Here is a 26699-nt window from a genome sequence, read left to right as displayed (position 1 = left end):
TAACCAATTCAAAGACACAAATCACTCAATAGTTACACCACAGGTTGTGCCATTTGTCGAGTCCACTGCAACACTCCACAAGGGCAATTCAGCAAGCTCCACTCCTCTCTCTGCCCTTGACAACAGCCCTGCAAGTTCTCACTGCAGATATGGTCCAAATTCTCTTTTGAAAACTATAATTGAATCTCTTCTGATCACCACACACACAGGTTATGCATACCAGATCCTTTTCTCTCTGCATAAAAGAATTATTTCCTCTCATCACTTCTGGCTCTTTTGTCAGTTCTCAGGTTCTCGACCTTTCTGCCAATGGTAAAGGCTTGATCACTGTATGGAGTCTGCACACTCTCTGTGTGTCTGCGTGGGTTTCCTCCAGGTACTTTGGTTTCTTCCCACAGTCAAAAAGACGTGCCAGTTAGGTGCACTGGCCATGCTAAATTCTCCCTCACAGTGTACCCGAACAGACATTGGAGTGTGGCGACAAGGAGATTTTCACAGTAATTTCATTGCTGTGTTAACGTAAGCCTACTTGTGACACTAATAAATAAACAATTAATTGAAATCCCTCATCCCACAAACTATTGTAAATCTTTTCTGTACCTCCTTTAGAGCCTTCATATCCTTCGAGTGTGGATACAATACTCCAGTTGGGAACCAGTGTGCACCAATGTTTTACAAAGGTTCATCAGAACCTCCTTTGCCTTTGTGCTTCGTGCATCTATGAAGCCCTGGATCCCATAGGCCTATCAGCTGCGTTCTCAACCTAATACCTTCAACAATTTGTGCACTTATATCTTTGGGTCTGCGTTTCTTAGACTTTGTCATGCACACCTGCACAGCTTGACAGGCAGGTGTCTCTCTCACAGCCTTGAGAAAGGGCAGGAGAATTTCTAGTCAAGAGTCAGAGGCTTGGGGAACAACCCCTTATATCTCCCCTCTATTACTGGTTGCTGTAGCCCCGGAAATCCATACCCAGCTGACCCCTTCCAACTGATATCAGGATCTTCCCAATCAAATGTCTCCACTTTGTCAGATTTGATGCTTCATCCCATCCACTGATAGTTGGGAAATTGGAATCAAGATGCCAATGTTGTGGCACAGCCAGAGATCATGACAAAGCCTGCTGTGGAGCTCAACGGATTCCCAATCTGGCACAGGTCCCACCAATACAGCCGGAACTAATTGAAAAATCCAGATAACTGCTACAGATAAGATGCAAGTAAAAACATAACATAACCACAACAACTGAGAAGATTAAAACCACACACTGCGTAGGTGGAGCACAAATATAGTTTAAATACAAGCCACCACTCCACATTCTGAAAGTCAAATGTATTTACCGGCAGCCTGAAAAAGCAGTCTCTCCACTGATTACAAAGAGATCTCTGTATACAGCACAATGCCTTTCAGCAATGCAGAAAGGAGGTGATGCACTCTTTCACACTGGGAAAAAAATCATAAGCAGCTGCTCTCCCAAAAAGCACTGGTTAATTACACACAATATAACCAACAAAAATCCTCCTGAACTTTGTTGCTGTCATTTAGCAACAAAACTGTCATTAACAACTTCCATGTCATATAAATATACTTCATCTTCATTCATCATTGTAAAATTGAACGTGTCATCTCTGAAAGACTGCAAAAAGATTGTTCAAATTGTCACCAACAAGAAATACATAGGAACAAGAGGAGATCTTTCGTCCTTGAACCTATGCTGCTATTTAATTAGATGACGGATCTGTACATCAGCCACATTTACCTATCTATACTCCATAGCCCCCAATACTTTTATCCTCCCAAAACGTTATCACTCACTCTTGAATGTCAAATGACCCAGCATCCAGTTGAAGAGAATTGAAATTTCCACCACGTGTGTGAATAAGTGGTTCCTAATTTCACTCAAAAATCATGGCTTCAGTTTAAACATGTGCAAGGAAATCTTGACTGCCATTTTCAACAATCCTTCCTCAGTATTACACCAGCTTGAACAACACTTACCTACCAGTTCAGCAAGCCCTGTAAGGCATAGCTGCTAGTCAGGAGAGCCTGTGGCAGGTGGTGAGAGAACCAAAGGAAGAACTAACTTTACCACATCCTTCACCAATCTACCTGGAGATGGATCAACGCATGGCAGAATTGGTAGGAGTGATCACTGTACGGTTTCTGTGGAAGCAAGTCTTCTGTTCACATACAGGATACTCTCCATCTTAAGCAGCATTACCAGTGCTAAATGGATTAGATTCTGAACATATCTAACAGCTCAACATCAGACATTCATGAGGCATCCAGATATCCAGCTTTATATTCAACCACACTCTGTAACCTCAAAGCCTGAACTATCACTCTCACTGTTCTTGCCATCAAGTCAGGGGTTCAGCAACAACAAACGAATGTGTCAGGAACAGCACCAGGCATACCTAAAAATGAGGTACCAATCTGAAGGTATAACATAGGACTACATGCACTCAAAAGACAGAGTCAAGCAACTCCACAACCACGTCAAGTCAAAGCTCTGCCACCTTGCCATGTTCACATGTGAATATGATGGACAGTTAAATTAGAGGCAGCACAACCCAAGCCATTTTCAATGATGGGAGAGTCCAGCACTCCAGTGCATATTACAGATTGAGCATTTACAGCCATCTTCAGCCCACAACAGACTCCAAAGAAAAATTTCCCAAAAGTTGCCCTCTGTCTTTGCAGGAGATTACATAGTTGTTTAACAGAACTTTACTGTATCTGGATGCATCTGGCTGAATAGTCATTCCACATCTTTTGTGCTTGCAAGATGCAGGCTTACATTAATGCATTTAATACAGCTTTGGGGATCAAGGATTAAATCTCCATCACATTAATCTGTGCAAATCTTAAATCACTCATTCTAATTTTGGTGTTATGATTTATCTAATGACAACAGAAGCCAGAAAATAAGGGACAAATTACATTGAGCTTTTAGGGATCCCTATATCACAGTTTGCACATCATTATTGAAACAAAACCAAGAAAGGAAGTAAGTAAAGATGATCCAGAAAAGGGTTGTCCAACATTTTGGCATGGAGGCATCCATTGAAAATTCCTTATTCAAGGGGCCGACCAGCAAATTTCAGATAGATAAAGTTTGACTGAACATTAAACAGGAATTTCCAAAAAAACAGGAGGTACGAAAAGAAACAACTTGCTGAGCAAAGATGAGTATCAGGGTGTAACAGGATGAGTGTGCATGTTACAGCTCACTTCAAACGTACTTTTTTGACCGGCATATTGAAAACTGGTTCCAATAGCACCCTCAGACCACTTGTTGGACAAGCCTGTTTTAGAAACTAGGTGGAGGAAGTTTTAGGGGGTGATCTAGATTGAATGTCCTGAGATTTTATTCACTGTAAGGTCACAATATGAAGCAAAGGCAATGTTTAAAACTCAGCAACAGAACCAAGTTACAAGTGAGATACAGCACCTGATAACAGCAACATGAAACAAAAAATTGTGACAAATCAGACAAAAAGAACTGAAATGGACTAAAGGAAATAGAAATCTAAAAAAAAACCAAGACACTTGAGTACAAGCTTAATTCAGATTTGTATGACTAACAAACTAAACTTACAAAATCACAGGGAATGTAGGAAAATCTCAGCAGGTCTGACAGCATCTGTGGAGAGAGGACAGAGCTAACGTTTCAAGTCCAGATGACTCTTCATCAGAGCTAAGAAACTGGAATCAGGATGGGATTTATACTGTTATGGATTTAAGCTATTTTGTTTCAGATTCCAGCATCCGCAGTAATTTTCTTTTATCTCGTATAAATTTACACGATGATGGATCTCCACTGTACTTTGTTTTGTGATAGTGTGCTATTTATGCATAAAGCTATTTGTAAGAGTTTTTCTACAGCCAGCCTCTGAACTAGCTGAACACCACCATCATTTCATGGGCAGGCACAACTGCTGCATCTATAAGCAGCTCTTATTAGAAGCCGTGAAAACAAAAGAATGCATTCAGCTGCCATGAAAATGTCTTTGCCAATACTGAAACACTGACAGTTTTTTCCCCCTTGGAAATTTTACACAAACCTTATCTTGAAACCCCACCTCCTGTTTTCCAGGTGCCTCTTGCTAAGGCTCTGGGATAATTGGAAAATTAATTCAGTGATAAATCACAACTCCTCATAGAAGTGCTGCTTGGAATTGGGTTGTAAGATGAAACTTTGTGCATTAGAAAGAGCTGGTTATGTTGGGCCCAATTTACTAAGCAGCAATGACAGTTTAAACAACATTTCCCAAATCAGACATAGAAACAAGTGCCATCATTTATGAAAAACGGATATTACAAACCAGACTGCCTTAATCATAATAAATACTGGTAATGGTGATTGTTCTGAAAACCCAACGCGTTCACGAAGGATCTTTCGAGAAAGAAACCCACTGTCCTTGTTCAGTCTAATCTATTAATGAAAGCAAAATATTGCAGATGCTGGAAATCTGAAATAAAAACAGAAAAATTACAAGTTAACTGTTTCTCTCTCCACAGATGCTGTTGCCAGACCTGTTGAGTTTTTCCAGCATTTTGTTATTATTATAGCCTATGAGCACACCAAAATGGTTGACTCCAACTACCTAAAAAAGACAAGACCATTTGCGCTGTGATGTAAGTATTGAAACTCGTCTATAAATTGCTTCTCTAACTTTTAGTCATTGTGGTAATCGTGCCACCGTGCTCGTGTTTGATCATGTAACTTATTTTTAACTTTTCTCAATGTTTCAGTTTCAAAATAAGTTGGAATAGGATCTTAAAGCAGATAAACACTCTTGCTTTAACTCCTACAGAAATATTTAAATCATAGAATCATGGAATCCTACAATGCAAAAGGAGACCACTTGGCCCATCAGATCTGCACCAACCACAATCTCATCCAGGCCCTATTCCGATAACTCCATACATTTACCCTGCTAATCCCTCAGCACTAGGGTTAATTTAGCTTGGCCAATCAATCTAACCTGCGCATCTTTGGATTGTGGGAGGAAAGCGGAGCACCTGGAGGAAACCTACAGACACAGGAGAATGTGCAAACTCCACACAGACAACAACCTGAGTCTGGAATTGAACCCGGGTCCATGGCGCTGAGGCAGCAGTGCTAACCACTATCACAGACATTAATACACAAACATTACTGAAATAAATGCATACAAGATGGCCAATTAGTTTGTCCCTCCTTGCTAAAAATGGGTACCCGGGTGAATTAAGGGTATGTTCAACATCATTTTCCTTAACATTCTCAAAGCCCCATAATTACTGAGAATAACTAATTCATCACCTCAGCAAAGATTGCTAAACTGACTGATTAAACTGATTATTTTGAACAACATAGTGCAATACTGAACTATGTAGTGCAGTTACCAAGTCTCTAGGGAATATGCAGCCAATAAAAAAAGTATTACCCATTTATAAACATGAAATCATGAAAATTTTTGATGGAAGTTTTAATCAAAACTTGATTCCACCCTTAAAAGCAAGTGTGAGTCAAAGTAATCGATTGTATGTTTTCTGACACAATGTCTAGTCTTTCAGAATATTGAATAATGTTAAGAAAAACATTTAAGAAACAGAACAAAAGCAACAAAGAGAGAAAATGTTCAGTAAAAGGTCTGTATTAGTACTCCTGAGCAAAGCAGAAAAATGCTAATTGCAGGTTTTATAGCATGAGACAATAAGAGGAATTATTTAAAAATTGAGGTGTGTGTGAATACTTCAGGAACTGGGGGCAAACCAAGTCCACCCTCAATGTGCCTTATGTTTAATATCTTTGATGCTCCACATTGTATCTCCAAGTGTTTTACACTAATATCATTTGTCATTCAACTATTTCCTGCTCTTGACTGATTTTGCGCATCTTTCCCCTTAAATTTGCAAATTAAAATCTTGCTCATCGAAGTGCTTATATCTGAAGCATCAACATGATGTTCTCATCACATGATACTGATCTGAAATGTGTTGCCACTTTTTAATACAAATCAAGTATTGCAGTTGAAAACAGATTCTATAATTGCTGCTCATAGAGCAGTGTAGAGTAGCTGAACACTACAAGTTGCCTTATTTAACAGCAATCCACAAACAACCATTCCGCATTTACCAAATTCTTAATAAGAAATAGCAAACTATTTGATCGAGGGATAATCCATTACCTCAGCTCCAGCTTCATAATTGCTCTCCCATCTCATTTTCAGAGAGATCAAATATCGATTGATCTGTCTTGAACACACTCACTGAAGCATCCACAACCCTCTGAAGTAAAGAATTCCAAATGTTTAAATCCTCTAAGTCAAGTAATTTCTACTCATTTCAGTCCTAAATAAGCAACCCGTTATCCTTAGGCTGCACCCGTGTTCTAGATTCCCCAGTCATGGAAAACAACCTACCAGCCCCTTAAAAATCTTATGTTTCAGTGAAGTCACCCCTCATTTTTCAAGGGAATTTCAGCTCAATTTACTCTGCCTCTTATCATTGGTCCCTGGCGTTTAAAGGACTGTCCAATCGAGTGCATCTTCACTTTACAACCTCCAAGTATATCCTTCCCAGATACAACAACCAAAACTGCACATAGTACTTTCGTTGTGCTATTGCAATGACAATGGAACAAAAATAGTTTCCCAAAGAAGCAGTAATTTGCAATACAATTTCTGAGATTTCGAAGCAAGAGAAAAAGCACATCTCAACCCTAAATTAGAGCTTGTGGAAAGGAAGCATTGAAAATGTACTAAATTAAAACAACTAAAGTACATTGATACGTACTCAAATTTCCTGCCTGTTCAATGTGCAGGCTGTAGTCCCATTTAAATAGATGCAACTCTTTGAAGCTCCAATGTTATAAATAGAGTTCTGACACAATCTCCACTGAGCAACCACTCATTTGTGCCAACTTTAGGACATAAACAAGATCATGCAGGAGAAATGCCATAAGATATTTTGAGCTTCCAAAGGACATCACACTGCCATAATCAGCTTTTGAGATAGTCATTGGTAAAATAAACAAGAAAAATACTTAATTTCAGGAATCAAAATAACGTTCAACTAAACAAAATTACTTCTTTCCAAACCTGAATGCACATCAACCTTCCAGGCCCACTTAAAACGGCATAAAGCCCAATGAGTAATGACACAGGGGATTAATAAGCTTGTATCAAAATAATTAAATTGCTCAACTCTTCCAAAGACATCCAATATTTGAAAAAAAAAACTTATGTTTATATAACACCTGATCACAAGCCCATGACAACACAAAATTTATTGATCAAAATTATTTTGAAGTACAGATGTCATTATGAAGCTAAATTGTGCAGCGAGAATGAGATAGATGTTCTGTGGTCCCTTTGACAATTGTTGATAGAGGAATACTGGCCAAGACACTTGACGAACTCCAATAGTACGATGGGATCATCTATATTTAATGGAGTTCACCAAATCAGATAAAAAATTTGAAGTAATTCAAATAATTGGCAAAAGCCAGAAACAAGGGGAGAATTCTGAGAGGATGATGAACGTAGCTGCGATAGTAATGTCCAAAGGGAACTTGAATGTGTAGTTGAAAAGGAAAAATGAGAATGGAGAAAGAGCAGGGGAAGTTACTGGCGAAATCTTTTCAGGAGTTAGATACAGCTAGATCTGAAAGAATAGCTTCTTTCAATGCTGTACTTTTGTAGAGCAAAAACAGCACTGAGAATTGAGATCATATTTTGTGACTAAGGTTAGGTTATTTATGAGATGTATTCTGTTGCCAAGTGTTTCTTGCATTTTGTTTTATAAATGATCTTTAGTATGGAATTTTAAAAAATAATTTGGTAGTGACTTGTGTTGCATGTGCTGCAGTAACATCGCAGATATTGGAGAATGGCAACAGCTTATAAACCAGAGAAAGCCAATATTAATGAGATATAGCATTAGCTCTTAATCACTGTTGCCCAAGGGAAATGGAGATTGCAAAATTCTCCAACGTATCAAGTTCTCCTAATTAGCATTTGAATGCACTGAAATTCTTTCCTGCTGGTGTGGGGGATCGTCAAAATATGCAGTTTAACAATTCCATTAGTATGCAACTATATCAGTGCACCTACATATGCCTCCTTTGACAACTCTTGGATGCATTCTTTAATCTCAATTTTTGGTCAAAGCTCAAGAAAATGGGCTGTAACAACTCACATTTGTATGGTGCCTTTAAAGCTCCCTACTTGACAAACGATCAAAAAATTTGACACTGAACATTTTACAATAAGTTACTTGTAATGCTATCCCACTGAGCTAAGGGTCATTTGCACTTGGTTGAAAAGACAGAAATTCAACCTATTGCAAAATAGTTCTCATTAACCTAATGGACTTGTCAGTGATGTGTGACAAAGTGCCACTGTGCAGATTGTGAATTGGAAGCCTCCAATGAGGTTGTCTAGATATCAGTCTTTAAAACAAGTCAAACCTTTACAAATCTCTCCACAAAATCCGGAGGGAACTAAAAATCCTCAACCAGTTGGAGAGAGGTCATTGTATTCTAAACGCTCGAGCCAACAGAATCTAGGCTTTTTGCAAAGCAAAAAAAAAATGCTGGATGCTGAAATAAAAACAAAAAAATTGCTGACCTGCGAGGGAACAGTTCTGTGGTCTTTCAGAATATATTTTTGCTGTTTCAATTAGTTTTTCTTCTCATGTGAAACACTTGCATCTTTATACATATATCAAACACAAAACAACAGCTGCTAATGACCTGCAACATTTATACTTTATAATTCAACTATTTCTTCCAAAATATCTGGCTAGTTCAGCATCACCTTTAGATTTGAGTAGTTTATACATAGCTTCAACATTTTAGTTGTGGAAATCAAAGGGCTTTTTGCAGACTGCTGGCACGGTCAACATCAGCCCAAATCATTACTTCTCCAAGCACCTGCCACTCTTCACTCGATTTGTGATCTCTTTCATTGTTTTACCTAAATCCCGGCTCAGAGAGCAGGCCTTCGTGTGGAACCTTTTTCAAAGATTTGGAAACTGAACTAAACCCCATCATATGATTGTCTAATTACTTAATACATCAGTTTCTTCTGAATCGGTGATCATCAAATTTGGAGGGTATATTTCCTGGAAACTACACAAGTTTTACTATAAGAGGTTTTATATTCAATATTACATTTTGCTTTTAGTTGCAGGATTCAGTACCATAGGTTCCCAAAAGCACCTCAGCATAGCATCCAATGTGCAACTGCCTAGCAGGACTGATAGTAAAACAAAGCAGAGATCAAAAAGCTGGGCAAGTGGATATTTAAGGCTCATGGACCAAATGAAGATGTTCATTATGATGGATTTTCAAAAACCATAAAGGTCTGTGACACTATTTGCTGCTGTAAAAGCCAATCTCCTAATTGCTCATGTTTCAATGAAGTAAGCCAGTATAACCTGCCATGGTGATTTTAGAGTTTAGTCAAATATTCTCTGTCAAACTCAACAATGATTAATATCTCTTTATCTTAAGTAGATATTTGTGATCAGTGTATTGTTTTATAAAACAATTATAGACAGTTACACACAATCCCAAATGCATGTTTTTCATGTTTTCTCTGCATAAGCTTATGAAAATCATTAATATGTAACTTGATCAGAACTGAAAACATGCCACACAATGTAATTAAGGTACAGTGATCTATCAAACTACAGCAACTGATTTTCCAAATTGTGTGTGTTCACTCATAATAGATTCAAGTTGGACAAAGTGGGCAAGACGCTGGAGGATTATAATCTCCAATGCAACTAACTCTCTACTTCAGCACAAGTCAGCAAGAAAACGGCAGAAAAAAAATCTACATCTGCAGAGAACATATTTTACATTTAATGAGAATGCATTTTGTCATTTCGCCTTTCCAATATTCCGCAAAATAATCTGATTCTATCAGGACGTCTAATTTCCACTGCGAATAGTGACCTTGAATCACTAAGCTTTAACAAGGGAACAAAGAATACAATTGAAGCCTTGATATTATTACATAGTCTGAACACAGACAATTATGCTACCAGCTGACTCAATCAGATGAGTTAGAAGTTTACAGGCTCACAGGGTAAACAAGTTTAGCCAGTAGGAGGGTTGTACTTGCACCTTTCAGATGAGAAGTAAGGGATTGTGTTCTCTCCAGTAACTCAAGTAAATAACAATGCCCCTGCAGTATTTGAAAATATAACCAGGGAGTTCTGGACAGTATTCTTCCCAACATCAGAAAAACACACTAAAACACAGGAAGACACCACTTGTTGTGTCATCTTTTGCATTTCAGCAATTTTACTACGCCCAGAATGATCAATATTTTAATCACAGCAAGCGTTGAATGTCATTCACTTCAGGACATTACAGAAATGTAATAAAAGTACAAATGTTTCTTGATAATGAACTTTTATGCATTGCTTGCCCAGTTTATATGTTTATTATACTTGTGCATGAAATGATCATCCCAGTTCCCTATTCATTGCTAGAATCAGGGGATAGTATTACATTAAAAAGGCCCCTCAATTAGTGTATCAACATGAAGAACTCAAATGAATCAGCTATGTTAGCCCATTATGTTTCAGAACTTATTTTAAAGCATCTACAAATCCCATTTTTTTCCAAAGAGAAAAGGTTCATGTTCTGCAACTTAACCTGTATTTAGTCTTCTTATACTCAACATACTATACACTTTGGATACAACAATCAACAACCGGTGGATGTGGTATTTCTTGATTTTCAGAAGGCATTTGATAAGGTGCCGCACAAAAGGCTGCTTCAGAAGGTTAGGGGGCATGGAGTTGGGGGCAAGGTGTTAGCGTGGATATTAGACAGCGTGGCTGTTTAATAGGAGGCAGAGAGTTGGTATCAATGGGTGCTATTCTGATTGGCAGTTGGTAACCAGTGGAGTGCCGCAGGGATCGGTGCTGGGGCCTCAGCTGTTTGCCATTTACATAGATGATCTGGAGGAGGGGGCTGAGTGTAGGGTGTCGAAATTTGCTGATGACACAAAGATGAGTGGAAAAGCAAATTGTGCGGAGGGTGTGGAAAGTCTGCAGAGGGATCTAGATAGGCTGAGCGAGTGGGCGAGGACCTAGCAGATGGAGTATAATGTTAGCTAGTGTGAGGTTATCCACTTTGGCAGGAATAATAGTAGGAGGGATTACTATTTAAAGGGCGAAAAGCTGCAGCATGCTACGGTGCAGAGGGACCTGGGGGTCCTTGTGCATGAGTCGCAAAAACCCAGTCTGCAGGTGATCAAGAAGGCGAATGGGATGCTCGTCTTTATAGCAAGGGGGATAGAATATAAAAGCAGGGAGGTCTTGCTGCAATTGTACAGGGCACTGGTGAGGCCGCAGCTGGAGTACTGTGTGCAGTTTTGGTCGCCGCACTTGCGCAAGGATATTTTGGCCTTGGAGGGAGTGCAGAGGAGGTTCACTAGGCTGATACCGGAGATGAAGGGGTTGGACTATGAAGAGAGACTAAATATACTGGGTCTGTACTCGTTGGAGTTTAGAAGGATGAGTGGGGGGGGGGATCTTATAGAGATGTAGAAGATAATGAAGGGGATGGATAAGGTAGAGGTAGAGAGATTCTTCCCACTCAGAAAGGACAGCAGGACTAGAGGGCACAGCCTCAAAATAAGGGGGGGAGGGGGTGGCAGTTTAGAACAGAGTTGAGGAGGAACTTCTTCACTCAAAGGGTGGTGAATCTCTGGAATTCTCTGCCCATTGAAGTGGTGGAGGCTACCTCGCTAAATATATTTAAGTCACGGGTAGATAGGTTTTTGGTAGGCAAGGGAATTAAGAGTTATGGGGAGAAAGCAGAAAAGTGGAACTGAGCCACTTCAGATCAGCCATGATCTTATTAAATGGCGGGGCAGGCTCAAAGGGCTAGATGGCCTACTCCTACTTCTTAGTTCTTATGTCCTCAAAGAAGTACCATTCCTATAGCACAACAACCAAACTACACACACAACTATAGTTGGGAGTTTAACCAGTGAATGGTTGTGGAAACTTATGACTTGTCTGCCTTTCTCACTGCAATCATACCAGATCAGCGGTTCTCAATTTTTTGGTGAGCGATTCCTTTTCAAATGGATTACTAATCACAGACATCAGCCAATCTAAATTATACTCAATAACTGAGTGGATATGTATTTTGGAAACCTTTGTTTCATAGTAATTTAAACTTTTGAGAATTTTCAACTTCATATTCATCATAAGAACATAAGAAATAGGAGCAGGAGTAGGCCATCCAGCCCTTCGAGCCTGCCCCGCCATTCAATAAGATCATGGCTGATCTGTCGCTGCTCAGTTCCACTTTCCCGCCCTCTCACCATAACCCTTAATCCCCTCTCCTATCAAAAACCCATCAACCCGCGTCTTAAAAATATTTAGCGAGGCAGCCTCCACCACTTCAACGGGCAGAGAATTCCAGAGATTCACCACCCTTTGAGTGAAGAAGTTCCTCCTCAACTCCGTTCTAAACCGCCCCCCTTTTATCTTGAGGCTGTGCCCCCTAGTCCTACTAACTTTTTTGAGCGGGAAGAGTCTTTCCACCATGATGGACAACAAATTCAGGATTAAAAAAATGACTTTATGGTGTACATCCTTTCACAGAGCAACAAAACAGAAACTCAAAACTCAGACTTATCAACTGTGCTCAGACATATACCCCCACACACTTGTCCCACACTCCCAGCAACCAGAAGCACCAACGGCAAGGGAGTGTCCAGTCCACTCCATTTCCAACAATTGAGAATTTAACCATCACCCCTTGACCTCCAATGGCATTACCATCACTGATGCTCCAGCATCAATAGTCTGGGGTTTTCCACTGACCATAAACTGAACAGGGCCAGACATAAATACTGTGGCTACAAGAGCAGGGATGTACTTCTGAGGCCGTGTAAGGCTCTGGTCAAACTCCACTTGGAGTATTGAGAGCAGTTTTGGGCCCCATATCTAAGGAAGAATGTACTGGCCTTGAAAAGGGACCAGAGAATGTTCATAAGAATGATCCCTGGAATTAAGAACTTGTCGTATGAGGAATGGTTAAGGGTTCTGGATCTGTACTCGGAGTTTAGAAGGATTGGGAGAAGGTGTTGGAATTTTATTGAAACTTACAGTGCCCTGGCCAATTATTATCCCTCAATTATCACAAAAAAACAAATTATATAGTCACTATCACATTACTATTGTGGGAATCTTGTTGAAATTACAACAGTAATTGCACTTCAAAGGTACTTCAGTAGCTATAAAATACTTTGAGACATCAAATAATGATATATGCTAAATAAATGCAAGAACTTGCACCAAAGTATCATGGCATATTTCCTGATGCACAACTATTGAAAGAGACTTCACATGCCCCAAATGAACAGCATCACTGGATGAAGCGCTCTTTCAGAGAATCAGTGCAGATTTGATGGGCTGAATGGCCTCCTCCTGCTAGGGATTCTATGGTTCGCTTCCTGTCCTGAAGTGTTATCACTTGCCAATCCTTGGGCATTCCTCCTGAAATTACTATACTTCTAAAAACAGTTTAAACCATGACTAAACTCCAGTCCTTTAAGTTTGTCTACATTTCACGCTTCAACATTTCTTCACCTGCAGCTTGCAAATTCACAACTTCTAAGGCAGGAGGGAAGCAGCAACAAGGAACACCACCACCTCGGGGTGCCAGTCACAAACCATCCCGCTTTGGAACTATTTTGCTATTCCTTCAGTATTGCTGTGTCAAAATCCTAGAAAACTCCTCTCAAGCTATTGCAGTTCAAGGCAGCTCCATTCCACGACCATCAAGGGAAATTTAAGCTGGGCAATAAATACTGGCTTCATCAATGACACCTATATACAATGAATTAATTAAAAAATGCAATCCTTTCCCTCCGTGGCATTTCAGTTCAAAAACTGAAGTTAAAGATTACAATTTAAAAGCAATATATTAATACAAAAAGTGATACAGAAATTCTTTGATAACCATGTTTTATAATACTATAGGCTAGAGATGCAGTACTCCCTTCCTTCTAACTCAAGAATTGGGTGAAATATTTACACACTGGGTTAAGTTAGCGACGCATGGAAGTTCCAGCATGTTTGGCTTCCACTAGAAGAAACAATAGTTGCCACTGAACAAAGACTGGTATTTTCAAACTAAAAGCTCCTGCTGAACAAATGCTTGTGTGTTGCACCGAATTACTGAGTGCAATTATTACCAACCTAGTAGTTCTGTAGATTCACAAGCTGCCCACTGGTACCGCATGAATGCAGCCTTTATGAATGTTGACAAGTGTCAGATTATTTGGCTACCGGTAGAGGAAAAAAAAAGACATTTATTACAGTCATTTTCTCTCTTCTCTTCAACTGATGGCTAATCCAATAGGCACCACTGAATAGCAAATAGGGGCTGAATGTTAACATTTATTTGATCTGTTAACCCAAATCCACGGGGATAATAGGTGCAGTCTCACCACAATTACCAGTGTAGACTTAAAGAGTTCAATTGACTCTTCGCATCAGCCAGATGTTAAACAACAAGCTCTTATCTCTTTACTTTTTCTTAAAAAAAAACAAAGTGATTGCTAATGTGAGATAATCGCTCCAAAATGATTCTGCAGGGGAACAGAAGCTCCTGGTTGGGTTTATCACCATGTTCCATTTAACTTATTTTTTAAATGAATCAGCATTGATTGTGTAGTGTTTGGCTCTAGACACTGGCTGACTGTGTATTAAAATGCAGAGAGACAAATGACATGAAGTTGGTCTCATTCCCACGTGACATCAATTGCAACACTCCATATCCCAGGTTAGTATTTCAAATACCGAGAGGTAAAATAATTAAAGGAAGAAATATTTCAGTTATGAATCTCATTGACTAAAAGACAAACCCTAAAAGAACAAAGGCTGCTTGCAATCACAAACTAAAATCAACCCACCTAAAATATCTGAATACAGAGAATTAGGGTTTTAAATTTTTAAATCCTCAAAATAGCATATAGTGCTGACATTTCTACGAGAAGGCAAGTACATACAAGTACGTTACAACTAAATTGGGAAACCTGAAATAGGAGATACACTGTAGTCCAGTAGTACGAGTCCAGTAATGTCAAAAGCTAACTGAGAGGGGGTGTCACATGCCGCAAGCATGGCATTGACAGCATTTCAGCAAGCTCTGGTACAACTCATCTTTCAATTCAAAAAAAACAGAGGCACAACCCATAAATTATTTAATCCTGATGAGTATAATCTGTGTTGTGTTCTTGGAAGATCCTGGCTAAACTTAGTAATGGGCAGCTAAGTTGAATCAAGAAAATCCTTGTTTGAGGTGGTCAGAGATGGCCAAGACAGATCTAGTTCGTAGTGGCAGTTTCACTGGTGAGCAGGCCTACACTTTGGCACTCCCATAGGCATCAAGATGATGGCTGCCATTGAGATGAAGTAGTGGACAATGGTCTTTGAAGCCTGGGGTCAGTCAGCCAGACGTGACTTGTCTCTGCCATCCGTCTAGGGTCTAGGTTTCTCTTTACCAGGGCTTTCAGGCGACGACATAGCAGAGGTACAAAGGCTTCGGTGAAACTCTAGATGGATCTTGAACGCTGCTGCTCAAAGATCCTTTCATGGCTTTGGCCTTTTCAATTGGAAGTTTATTTGTCACAAGTAAGCTTACATTAACTGCAATGAAGTTACTTGAAAATCCCCTGGTCGCTACACACACTTCATACTGCAAAAATCAGGATTCTCCTTTTTTTCTCTGATGGTATTCTTCCACTAACATGCTTCAATAGTGGAACAAAGGGGGCCCTAGATTAACATGCATAACCTTTTTCATTCAATCTTGATTTTGATGTGTAGTACCAGGGAAGTGGGAGTGGTTAAGGGGGTTTCCCCACCCTGCCTCTGGCCCTCTGTAAAAGGTGGCACAGTGGTTCGCATACTGCCTTACAGAAACAGGGTTTGATTCCAGCTTGGGTCACTATCTGTGCGGAGTGTGCACATTCTCCCCATTTCTGCGTGGATTTCTTTTAGGTGCTCCGGTTTAGGTGCATTGGCCTAAATTCTCCCCCTCAGTGTATCAGAACAGGCGCCAGTGTGGCGACTAGGGGGTTTCCCAGTAACTTCACTGCAGGGTCGACATAAGCCTACTCGCGACACTAATAAACTTAAACTAATCCTTAGGTTTCAGTGTTTGCAATAGATATCTCTTTGTTTGGGGATTGTTTGTAGGTCTCCCTCTTTCTGTTGGAGAACATGCTGAGTTGGCTGTGAGAAAGAGGATTGTGTAATTTTTAATTTGTTAATATGCTGCAATCCTTGCATTTACAGAGGGAGTATATTTGTTGGTACCCTTCATTTTATTTTTAGATGAGTGACGGGTAGGTGGTTTGGTATACAGGTAATGTATATGACCTTACAAGTTTTCACTATGAGTGAGAAAAGCCCCTGTTAGAACTACTGCTGAAACGTTTTTCATGCTTTCCTTTTGTACTTGTTATTTTGGGATTAAGAAATCCTTGCTCGTCTAAGTATAGACAAATTATATATCCTGGAAAAGACCAGGTTTTATTTTCCTCCATCGTTGGCATGTCTGGCTTTGTCGAAATGGGTAAATATGTACTGGTGCATGCCTGGGCATGGTCAGCTAATCCACAGATATCTAGCCTTTCTTGGGTAATTAGGGAAGACCAACCCAAGTGCTCCAGTTCAGCTTTGTTAGAATCTCTCTTTGCTGAAGATTGCCCCCTCTAAGTGGACTTATATAGGGAGTCAGTTGATACGTGACCTCAGACTTTTATATCTTTTTCCCAACAGAAGATGGTGGAAGAGATAATATCCAGGATATGTGGGGTCCTTAATTATGCTGCTGCTTTGCCGAGGCAGTGGGAAGTGTAGACAGAGTCAGTGGATGGGAGGCTGGTTTGCGTGATGGATTGGGCTACATTCACGACTTTTTGTAGTTCCTTGTAGTTTTGGGCACAGCAGGAACCATACCAAGCTGTGAAACATCCAGAAAGAACGCTTTCTATGGTGCATCTGCAAAGCTGGTGAGAGTCGTAAGTGACATGCCAAATTTCCATAGTCTTCTAGAAAGTAGAGGCGTTGGTGGGCTTTCTTAACTATAGTGTCAGCATGGGGGACCAGAACAGTTGGTGATCTGGATACCTAAAAACCTGAAGCTCTGGATCCTTTCTACTTCGTCCGCATTGACGTAGCCAGGGGCATGTTCTCCTTTATGCTTCCTGAAGTCGACGACAATCTCTTTTGTTTTGTTGACATTGAGGGAGATTATTGCTGCCTCACCAGTTCAACAGATTCTCTCTCATTCCTGTACTATCTCTCATCGTTGTTTGAGATCCGACCCATTATGGTGGTGTGGCAGCAAATTTGAAAATTGAATTGGAGGGGAATTTGGCCAGTCATAGGGAAGGAGGAATATAATAGGGGGGTGAAAACGCAGTCTTATGGGGCAGTGTTGAGGATGATTGTGGAGGTTTTCGGTTATCTTTATTGATTGTGGTCTGAGTTAGGAAGCTCACCTCCAAGGGAGGTTTCGAGGCCCAGGCCACGGAGTTTGGCGACAGACTTTTGTGGGAATAATAGTGTTGAAGGCTGAGCTAAATTCTATAAATAGGAGTCTGACACAGGTATCCTTGTTGTCCAGGTAGTCCGGGAGGCTGGAACTGATTCGTGCTATGGCTAGCTTTTCGAAGCACTTCATAATGATGGGTGTCAGAGCCACCAGCCAATAGTCATTAAGGCACGCTGCTTGGTTTTTCTTAGGTACCAGGATGGTGGTTGTCTTCTTGAAGCAGAAAGGGGCCTCAGATTGTTGTACAGAGGGGCTAAAGATGTCTGTGAATACCCCTATCAGCCGATCCACGCAAGATCTGATTGCTCGTCCGGGTACCCCATCTGGGCCCACTGCTTTCCGCGGGTTGACCTGCGAGAAGACTGCTCTGATATCTGCAATGGGGACCTCATCCAAGTCTTCCAGGGTGGAGGGCAGGCTTTTGCTGACCTCTTGCTCAAAATGGGCATACAATGCATTGAGCTCACTGGGGAGGGGTGCATTGGAGCTGGCGACTTTACTTCCCTTCATCTTGTAGCGTGTTATGCCTTGCAGACCTTGCCATAGTCGGCGGGGGTTGGTGTGGCTAGCCTGGGACTCTAGCGTGGTCCGGTACCGTCTTTTGGCATCTTTGATGGATCTCCTTAGATTACATCTGACTTGAACACCTCAGACTTCAGCAAACACTGGATATCCCTATTCATCCATGGTTTCCAGTTGGGGAACACATTTGCTTTTTTGACACACAGTCTTCCGCACACTTACTAAAGAAGTCAGTTACTGTGGTGGCGTACTCGTTCTGACTGGTCGCAGAGTTTTTAAATAATGACCAATCCACTGACTCCAAGCAGACTCATAGATCATCTGATTCCTCAGGCCAACGTTGCGTGACTTTCTTTGATGGATTCTCCTGTTTCAGTTTTTGCTTGCAAGCCAGGAGCAGGAGCACTGCCTTGTGGTCTGATTTGCCAAAGTGTGGACAGGTGATAGAAGGTAGGCATGTTTGATATTTGAGTAACAGTGGTCTAGGATCTGGTAGAACAGGAGATATGTTGGTAGTAACTTGGTAATACACTCTTGAGCTTGGCCTGATTGAAGTCCCCAACCACAATGAACAAAACCTCGAGATGTTTCGTCTCAAGGCTATTCATAGTGGTGTATATTTTGCCCAGCGCGACCCTCACGTCTGCATGGGATGGGATGTAAACTGCCATCAGGATAATGGAGGTAGTAGGAGCGGCATTTTACCATCAGGTATTCTAGGTCTGGGGAGCAGAAAGTTGCCAGTGTTGCTACGTCTAGGCACCACAGGTATTGATTAGGAAGCAGACCCCACTTCCCCTAAGCCTTGCCTGAGGTCACTCTACAATCCATTCGGTGGAAAGTCTCGGCATGTTGAGTTAGGTCCCGATTGGTTGCATTTTACCCCACAAGGGACCCCATCTATTGTGTAGCTGTTTTTGTTATCCTATGCCCATTCACCTGACGAAGGGGCTAACCCGAAAGCTAGTGAACTTACTATCAAATAAATCGGTTGGACTTAAACCTGGTGTTGTCAGACTTTTTACTGTGTTTACCCCAGTCCAACGCCGGCATATCCACATCTTGATTTTATTCCTCAACATTAGGACTAACAGATGTGTTTGAGGTGATGCTAAATAAGTTCACGAGGTAGACACAAAATAGGATAGGTTGATAGAGTTAGATGAACTAAATAAATGGTGGAGGGTCATGTGGAGCCTGAACACCACCACAGGCCTCAAATGACCCGTTTCTGTCCTATATTTCAATTTCTTTGTTTCTGGGAATCACATGGAGGGGCAAGATTTGGGGTGGTCTGGCACCCCTAAAAGCATGGAGGGTTCTCTTGAAGAAAAGAACAATGGGAACTTTGTTCTAACCCCGTTAAGGGTTACTGGCTTCCCATACATCAAATCCACCCTGCTGGTCCATTCTTGACGAGAGGGAAGAAGCTGTTCTTGAGTCGCTTGGTGCGTGATCTCAGACTTTCACATCTTTCTCCCGACAGGAGAAGGTGCTTGATTATGCTGGATGCTTTTCTAAGGCAGCAGGAAAGTTAGGAGAACAGGCAGGCACTTCTGCAGCTGAAGACATGAATCCTGGATATGGTTCCCTTGTACCAGCAGACGGCTAAGGTCCTGTAGGTATTTTAGGTAGCTGGGAAAGGAATCAGCAAGCAGAACCTCAGAGGTAGTAATCTTCAGCATCATGCACTAAGGCTTATAGAAATGGGAAAGAGCAGACATGCATGGCCAGAAAGATGATGCAGGAGGAAGGATTTCACATTCCTGTGACTTCTGGAACCAGTTCAAAGGAATACAATATTCCTCCAAACCAAAAAGAGTGTACCCAAACAGAGCCAGGGCCAGTGTCCTTGCAGGGCAAATTGCTATTGGGAGTAGAAGCCCGAGATCAGTGGTGAAATTAATTTTTCAACTCTCTCACTTTTGAGAAGAAATCTCGATACGGAAATTTCAAGTTCACCTATAATATCCAGACACTGATGTTTAAACTGACTTGGTAGAAAATGGGAATCAGAAGTAGAAAACCAAGAATTGGGACAGCCAGATAAATAGTAAGATATGTTGTTGGCTCAGAGCAAGATGGAAGGCAATTATGCCTAAATTAGGTTTACTGTGCAGCATGATGTGATGGAACTAGTGTGGTAAACGAGGTTTGAAAGCTTCAGGCACACACAACCCTGTGGAATAACTGAAACATAAGAAATAGGAGCAGGAGTAGGCCATCTAGCCCTTCGAGCCTGCCCCGCCATTCAATAAGATCATAGCTGATCTGTCATGGCTCAGTTCCACATTCCCGCCCTCTCCCCATAACCCTTAATCCCCTCGCTTATCAAAAACCCATCAACCCGCGTCTTAAAAATATTTAGCGAGGCAGCCTCCACCACCTCAACGGGCAGAGAATTCCAGAGATTCACCACCCTTTGAGTGAAGAAGTTCCTCCTCAACTCCGTTCTAAACCGCCCCCCCCTTTATCTTGAGGCTGTGCCTCCTAGTCCTACTGTCCTTTCTGAACGGGAAGAGTCTCTCCACCTCTATCCTATCCATCCCATTCATCATCTTACACGTCTCAATGAGATCTCCCCTCATTCTTCTAAACTCTAACGAGTACAAGCCTAGTTTATTCAGCCTCTCCTCATAGCTCAACCCCCTCAACTCCAGCATCAGCCTAGTAAACGTCCTCTGCACTCCTTCCAAGGCCAAAATATCCTTGCGTAAGTGTGGTGACCAAAACTGCACACAGTACTTCAGCTGCGGCCTCACCAGTGCCCTATACAGCTGCAGCAAGACCTCCCTACTTTTATATTCAATCCCCCTCGCTATGAAGGCCAGCATCCCATTAGCCTTCCTGACCACCTGCTGCACCTGCAAGCTGGGTTTTTGCGACTCATGCACAAGGACCCTAGCTCAAAAAGATAGACTGAGGACATATATATGGATACAAAGTGTTCAGGAAAGAGAGGAGATGGGGGAAGCAGTATTGATTGAGAATCATATTTTTGAAGTGTATTCCAGGAGAATTTTCTAGAGCGGTGGTGGTATTGGACCAGAAATCCAGAGTAGTTAGTGGAATTTAAATTCAATTAATAAATCTGGAATATAAAATTACTCTATATTGACCATGAAACTAGCAATTGTCATAAAAACCCACCAAATTCATTAACGTAATGTACTTGAATACCTATCCATGCATGTTCTGGCCCATGTGAATCTGGATTCACAGCAACGTGATTGACTGCACTGCAGGGACTCACCAAGGCTCTTTACTAAAGCACTTTCCAAACCTCAACCACTACCACCCAGGACAAAGTCACACATGGGAACACCACTACCTGGAGATTCCCCTCCGAGCCACTCACCACCCTGACTTCACCATTCTTTCACTATCAACAGGAGAATTGGGAAGGGAGGGTCATGGAATATTTTTAAGACTGAGTTAGGCAAGATTTTAGTCAAAGAGGGCATGGGGTAGTTAGGAAAGTGGAGTTGAGGCTATAATCAGATCAGCCATGACCTTTCCAAATGTCAGAGCAAGCTTGAGGGTCTAACAGTCCACTCTTGCTCCTAATTTGTGACCGAATGCACTCTCAAATTGCCCCAGGAAGTCATTAGGCAGCTGAACGTCAAATTTTCTTTAATAATACTCCGGTGAAGGATTTTGGGGCACTTTATAAAGGTCAAGGGTCCATTTAAATACAAGTTGTTGTTGTGGTAACATGTAACTGACTATGTTACTAAAATGCCACCCTACAATACTCAGCAGTGCAAAGACCATCAGTTTCAGTTTGTCATTGAACCTTGACATTTTTATAACTAGTTAAACTATACTAGCCAAGGGCATACAGATTACATGGAAGGTTTTTCACAGATTATGCCAATTTCTCAGATAGTTCAGAGGGTAAACATATTACTTTTCATAGTCTTTGCATTAGGCAATAAGTTCAGCACTTCTCCTCGTTCCAATCTCTACTGATTTAGCTAAATGAAGTCAAGATGGTCATGATATTATAATTGACCTCAACATCTCCCGATAGTGGAGAGGGGAAAAAAAAATCCTGGATATGAAAATATCAGACAAAGAAATCAGCAAGTCCAGTTGCAATAAGCTGATGATTTAACAATCCAACGCTGCACAGGATCATGCGAAGGATCGTTATTTAAACAAGTCCCCAACAGACTGCTAGTGGTTGTAGAAGCATAGCCCTCTGTAAAACACTCAAGTTATTTCAATGCACCATGTCAGTTTTCCTTGCTATTAAGCTGTTCTCTTGAAATTATTGTCACGAAGAGCATTGTGTGTTTATACTGACTGCAATGGGGACATTACTTCATATTTGCTTGGAAGCCAATTCAGTCAGCCAATGCTCAGAGGATATGCCAATAAGTGTGGTGCCCTCCTGCACATGCAATCAGTGGCGCTGCTGTGACATACAGGACTCCTCAGTTAAAGACACAAGACCATATACTTGTTATCAATACAAGGATACACTGAAGACTGATTTTTGTGCGTCAGGAAAAAATTTATTTCAAAAACAAAAACTATTCAGGCAGCAAAGTGCCAGGGACTTGGGTTTGATTCTGGTCTCGGGTTACTGTGTGGTGTTTGCATGTTTTTCCTGTGAGTGTGTAGGTTTTCTCCTACAGTCCAAAGATGTGCGGGTTAGGCCACACTAAATTGACCTAGTGTCTAAAGGTGTGTAGGTTAGGTGAATTAACCATGGTAAATGCACAGGGATAGGACAAAGGGAAGGGCCTGGATCAGATGCTCTTTCAGAGAGTCAATGCAGACTCAACAGGCTGAATGGTCTCCTTCTGCACTGTAGAAATACTCCAATTCTATTGAAAACTCCACTGTTTGATAAATATTTTAATCACAGGAGGCGGTAAAACTTTCTAAAAAAGTGTTGAATTATATAACAAAAGAGATGAATTAACAATTAAAACAACTTGCATAAGCGCCCAAAGCCAACAACTAACCATAGGAAAAACAGGCCCTGACGACATCAACACAATCTTCAACAAAGGTCAACAGGAAGAGAGTGTAAAACTAATTGTGTTTTCAAACATATGCTCTGCTAATGGGTCTCTTTCTATGAAGATGATTGCTCCTGTGTCATGTCTGCCTAATCAAATGGTCAAGCATGGAATCATTGACGATCCAAACTGTAAACAGAAATAACAAATAAGAGATTACCACAAAGCTTATACTTCCTTTAAAAGAAAACAATATATTCCACGTTGTGTTTGGATGCAACATGGATTCCGGACTTTAGAAACAGGAAACGTAAACTACTTCAAGCTGGCGACAGTCCTGCCAGAATTTTTTCAGCAATTTAGGGCATAATATTGGAACACCACATCAGTTGGCATAACCAAACATCAACTGGTAACACAAACATAACCAAAGAGTCACCTGTTGACTGTAATTTTCAGTAAACATTTCATAACTGCATAAATATTGTCTGGTGCAAGATTAGTTTAAATAAACCCAAAAAAAATACAAGTAGGCTGAATGAATTTTGTGATTTCCACATGGAATCACAGTTAAAGTATACTTTTTACAATTCATGTTATTAGGTTGCTGGCATTTGCCCCCAACACAGTGTGATCCCATCATAGCGATAAATTGATTACAAAGATACTGTACCCGTCTCCTGGAATGCATGCTAACAAGGTTCAGGACAGTCACACACCCATGGGTCAGATAATTTGCACAAAAATGGGGTGTAACTGTATAGATCGAGTAATCCCCAAAGAACAATTGGCAACATGCACAGGTCAGTAGATATAACAACACAGAGCCAATGCCAAAACAAGAACAATCACAACCTCAACCACATGGAGAGAGCTGCCACATCCCCAGGAACACTTTGAGAAAACCACCACACACTGGGGGAACATAAGTAACCACACACACTCCAGGGGAACACTGCCCCACCGAAGATACCAGGGGCACAGGGGAAGATCCACCAGGGACAGGGGGGCCTCAACTTAAGACACCATGGCATAGAGAGACGTCTCACAACCACAAGGGGCAGACCACCCCTCCTGTCGCCAGGAGCACGGGGGGAGACGACCTCCCACTCCTGTCCACCAGCCACCGGGGGGCACCGCGAGAGACCCCGTCCACCAGCCACCGGGGGGCACCGCGAGAGACCCCGTCCACCAGCCACCGGGGGGCACCGCGAGAGACCCCGTCCACCAGCCACCGGGGGGCACCGCGAGAGACCCCGTCCACCAGCCACCGGGGGGCACCGCGAGAGACCCCGTCCACCAGCCACCGGGGGGCACCGCGAGAGACCCCGTCCACCAGCCACCGGGGGGCACCGCGAGAGACCCCGTCCACCAGCCACCGGGGGGGGGCACCGCGAGAGACCCCGTCCACCAGCCACCGGGGGGGCACCGCGAGAGACTCCGTCCACCAGCCACCGGGGGGGCACCGCGAGAGACTCCGTCCACCAGCCACCGGGGGGGCACCGCGAGAGACCCCGTCCACCAGCCACCGGGGGGGCACCGCGAGAGACCCCGTCCACCAGCCACCGGGGGGGGGCACCGCAAGAGACCCCGTCCACCAGCCATTTGGGGCACAGAATGAGATCCCACCAGGCACATGGGCACGGCAGGAGACCCCACCTGGCACAGAGTGAGACCCCAATCAGCACGACAAACAGATCCAAACTATTTGAAAGGAAAAACAGAAGAGGCAACAGATCCTTTTTTCCCTCCTCCCTCCCTCGCTGCTAAGATGTAACCTCCATGTGGGCAAACTCACCAGCTCCGCGAGTCCAAGGCAGGCCCGAGGGAGGTGGGAAACAGGAGCAGCCTCCAACCCCGAAGAGGGGGTGGGGGGGGGAGGGGAAGAGGAGAGGGGGAGGGGTGAGGAAAACAGGGGGGGGGAGGGAATGGAGAGGGCCGGGCGGGAACAATGGTGGCCCGGAGCGAGGGGAGAGGGGCGGGAAGGTGGGGAGGGAAAGGGGGGGAGGGGAAGGGGAGGGAGGGAAGGGGGGGTGAATAGGAAGGGTTTAGTGAGGAGAGGAAGGAGGGGGGGGGGAGCCGCTGGCTTAACGGGCTGACAGTGAAAAAGTGAGCGCCCACACGCCGCCGCCTCTCAGACCAGGCGCCAGACGCACTAACCGCTGCCCGGGCCTGGCACCGCGAGACCAACCGCCGCCCCGCCCTCGGCCAATCAGCCGCCTCCCCAGCCCCGCCAATCAGCACCTGCTGTCCCCGCCCTCCACCAATCAGCGCTTCAGCCCCGCCTTCCACCAATCGGCATCCTCCTCGTCCTCCACCAATCAGCGCCGGCCAGCTTCGCCTTGCAACAATCATCGCCGCCTCTCGCCCGCAACCAATCATTGGTAACCACAGCCTCGCCAATCACCGCTGCCCTGACCTCAGTCTTAGCCAATCGGTAGCGTCGGGGCTGCCTCCAGGACCGACCAATCAGCGCCACAGCTCAAAGGCCACCGCCCCCTACTCGCTGCAATCCACCAATCGGCGCGGGCCGTTTGCAGTGCTCCAATCAGCGCCGTCGCCCTGACTTCAGTCAACCAACGGCATGTTAGAATTAGCCCGTGTAGCCGCGCCCCGGGCGGCCCGCCCCTCAACGCAGCGTTACCCCCTTCCCCCCCCAGGGACCATCCAATCAGCCGCTTTCCCCGCCCTCGGCCAATCACACTACAGCCGGACCTGCCAATCACGGGTCGACGTTTGCCGGCCTCAGCCAATCAACGAGCAGCGAGCTCACGTGGCCGCGCCAGAGGCAGCCACGCGGAGGGCCACGCGCAGGCGCAGGAAGGCGGACAATGGCGGGGTTTGAGGGAGAGGGGGAAGCAGAGGCCGCACGGACGGTAGCCGGGTGAGGGAAGGCGGCAGACGGTTGGCGGTTGGCCGTCCTCTCGCAGGCTTGGGCTCAGGGGGCGCGGGGAATCGCTGCTGCTATTGGAGCAAAGGCACGGCTGTCTGCTCCAATCGGTTCCTTCCCGCCCACTGTCAGCCAATCACAGGGCAGGCTGTAAGGGTCACACGGTTCACAGGGAGCCTATCAGGAGGCGGGGTCAGCACGGTGGCTATTGAGGACTCTTCAGCCAAACCCTCCATTGGTCTGTCCTGGAGGATCAAACCCAATTCATTACTGATGGAAGTCATCTTTTATTAATAAAAACACCCCCCAAGATAACCTGAAGAGTCATAGAGATTTACAGCATGGAAACAGGCCATTCGGCTCAACTTGTCCATGTCACCCTTTATCTTTAACCCCTAAGCTAGTCCCAATTGCCCGCATTTGGCCTGTATCCCTCTATACCCATTTTAACTATGTAACTCTCTAAGTGCTTTTTAAAAGACAAAATTGTATCTGCTCTACCACTGCTCTGGCAGCTCGTGCCACACCCTCACCACCCTCTGTGTGAAAAAATTGCCCCCCCCCGACCCTTTTGTATTGTTCACCTTAAATCTATGCGTCTAGTTTTAGACTCGCTTACTTTTGGGAAAAGATATTGACTATCTAGCTGATCTATGCCCCTCATTATATCATAGACCTCTATAAGGCCACCCCTAAGCCTACACTCTGGAGAAAAAAG

The 26699-nt window shown here is 43.2% G+C and overlaps 1 protein-coding gene across 19 annotated transcripts in view; it reads right to left on the bottom strand.

The window, feature by feature from the left end:
- The window catches only part of LOC145349950 (poly(rC)-binding protein 3), a 154604-nt gene extending 129577 nt beyond the window's left edge, over positions 1 to 25027 (bottom strand). For 17 of the 19 annotated variants that reach the window (XM_080198659.1, XM_080198655.1, XM_080198668.1 and 14 more), the window contains exon 1: positions 24890 to 25027. The gene's annotated coding sequence lies outside the window, so the exon portion shown is untranslated. The remainder of the gene's footprint in view (positions 1 to 24889) is intronic. The other 2 variants (XM_080198660.1, XM_080198664.1) reach the window with 1 other exon arrangement.
- Between the last annotated feature and the right edge of the window lie 1672 nt (positions 25028 to 26699).

This window comes from Carcharhinus amblyrhynchos, chromosome 11 (genome assembly GCF_965287045.1).
Source record: "Carcharhinus amblyrhynchos chromosome 11, sCarAmb.v2.hapA, whole genome shotgun sequence".
Taxonomy (NCBI): Eukaryota; Metazoa; Chordata; class Chondrichthyes; order Carcharhiniformes; family Carcharhinidae; genus Carcharhinus; species Carcharhinus amblyrhynchos.
Note: the sequence above shows the minus strand (reverse complement) of the source record. Positions and strands in the feature narration are given on the sequence as shown.